At 27.8% G+C, this 2590-nt stretch overlaps 1 non-coding gene across 1 annotated transcript; it reads left to right on the top strand.

Annotated features, from left to right (window-relative positions):
- The first annotated feature begins 587 nt into the window (after positions 1-587).
- On the top strand, positions 588-698 carry LOC142554882 (small nucleolar RNA R71). The gene has a single exon (XR_012822247.1). It is a non-coding gene; the product is annotated as a small nucleolar RNA R71 (small nucleolar RNA).
- The last annotated feature ends 1892 nt before the right edge of the window (positions 699-2590 follow it).

The following is a 2590-nucleotide window of genomic DNA, read 5'->3' as shown; positions in this document are numbered from 1 at the left end:
TAACATAAGGAATATAACCTTGATGATTTTGGTTATTTTGAAAATATTTTTGTGACGGTTGTGCATTATTATCATTCCTCCAACTAAAATTAGGATGATTTTTTCATCCAGGATTATATGATGGTGAAAACGGATCTAGTATTGATTTTTTATAATTGTTAACATAATTTTCTTGTTCATGGAGACATTCTTTAAATGAAGGTAATGTTGGACAATCTTTTGTAGTATGATCATGTGTATCACATATATGACAAACAATTTCTTAAATACTTTTTAATTGACCACTCTTTTTCATTTCTAATGACCCAATTTTTCTTGCTAAAGATGCAAGTTTAGCTTGAATATCTATATCATCTTTAAGATTATAGATACCACCCCCATTTGTTGAATTATTGTTTTTAGTTGTTGGTGGTTCTATTGTGCCTATATTATCCCAATTTTGAGCATTTTCTGCTAATGAATCCAAATATTCCATAGCTTCATTTGGGTTTTTATCTTCAAAAGTTCCATTACACATGAATTCTATCATTTGCCTATCTTTAGGTATTAGACCTTCATAAAAGTGAGAAACTATTCTCCATGTTTCAAAACCATGATGTGGGCATGTATTAAGTAATTCTTTATATCTATCCCAACATTGATAAAACGTTTCTCTTTGTTTTTGAGAAAAAGTTGTAATTTGTCTTTTAAAAGAGTTTGTTCTATGGGAAGGAAAAAACTTTTTGAGAAATTGTTGTTGCATTTCTTCCCATGATCTTATTGAACTTGATCTTAAATTTTGTAGCCATGTTTCAGCTTTATCTTTTAAAGAAAAAGAGAAAAGCTTTAATCGAACTATATCCATGCTACAATTTTGATCATTATAAGTGTTACAAACTTACTCAAATTCTCTTAGATGCAAATATGGATTTTCAGAATCTAAGCCATGAAAATTTGGTAAAAGTTGAATAATTTGAGGTTTGAAGTTGAAATTAGATGCATCAGGAGGAAAAACTAAACAAGATGGGGCACTAATTCTAATAGGGTTCATATGGTGCCTAAGTGTTATTAATTGATCATGTTCTTGATTATTATTATTATTATTATTATTATTATTATCATCATCTTGATTATTTGAATTATCATCCATGTTTAAATTATTTTCAGATACTCGAATAAGTCTACCACTTTTTTTTCGACTCCAAATACTCATACAAAAAAAAAAAAACAACACAATACTTATAAATAAAACATAATTAACAAATATAAACTTAATTTATACCTCCCCGACAACGGCGCCAAAAACTTGCTACTACTTAAATAATAATTCACCCAAGTGTAGGTTGTCTGCAAGTAATATATTTCGTAAGTACGAGATCGATCCACAGAGAGGTTATTTTGAGTTTAAATTTATTAATTTATAGATTACCAAATGCAAGAATGAAGTTTACAAATTATACATTTTGTCAAGGCTTGAGGATTTATTCTTGATTTATGTAATATTGTTTAACTAAAAGTAAAACAAAAGAAACCACCATAAATAATGGTTCCAAGAAAATTAAACACACACATAATATAATATAGTTCCCACTATAGAAAATACCGAATTAACCGATTTTTTATATATGGTACCTATGATTATAATTATGACTATATAAATAAATAATTGCATAAAGTAAATGTTAAATTAAATCATTATATTTCATTTAGAACAACCGGCAGAGCCAAGCTATTGCCTAAATGAAATATATTGATTTAATAAGTTAGTTGCGGTAAAGTAAATGTTAGTTGCGATAAAGTAAATGTTAGTTGCGATAAAGTAAAAGTTAGATGCGAAAAATAAAAGTTAGTTGCGATAAAGTAAATGTTAAATTGTTAGATGTTAGTATTAAATCATAATATTTCATTTAGAACAACCGGCAGAGCCACGCTATCGTCTAAATGAAATATTATGATATTATTATATAAATATATATATAATAATAAGTGATGAAATATTTATTGTATCAAAATTAAACAACAGATCAAGATAACCACTTTAATGGTATCAAGCATTTGATGTAAATTGATAACAACAAATAATTCATTTTTATACCTACAATAAAAATAAGTTAGCTAAATGAAAAGAAATAAAGAAAGAATATACAAAATATAAACAATCTTACTTCACCAAGAATGCATCCTCTTCACCTTGACATAATATTTTTAGCTTGCCATAAGCTTACTTTTGATCAACACTAAAATATCACTCATAGTTGAGAACATGAAAGAAAATATATTGGAACTTGGAACTTTGATTTACACTCACACTATATTTTACAATGAGATAGAATGATTCTCAAGCTAGCACAAGGCCTCTATTTATAGGCCAAATGAGAGAAAGGGTCAAAATTTTTATTATTGCCATGTAGTTGCAATAGTATTCTTTGTCTACTCCAAGTTCAATTCCATGTCCCTTCTTTCAATGCTTTGTTCCATGACTTTAATCACCGAATTTGACTCTGCTCAAAACGGCAAACATGTGGGGAATTGTCTGTAGATGAATTTGGCCACTTGGTTTACCTCATTTGGTTAAATAATGAAATAGTTATGATTTTTTTACTATATGCTG

The sequence above is a fragment of the Primulina tabacum genome, chromosome 8, assembly GCF_025594145.1.
Source record: "Primulina tabacum isolate GXHZ01 chromosome 8, ASM2559414v2, whole genome shotgun sequence".
Taxonomy (NCBI): Eukaryota; Viridiplantae; Streptophyta; class Magnoliopsida; order Lamiales; family Gesneriaceae; genus Primulina; species Primulina tabacum.
This window is presented reverse-complemented; position numbering and strand designations above follow the sequence as displayed.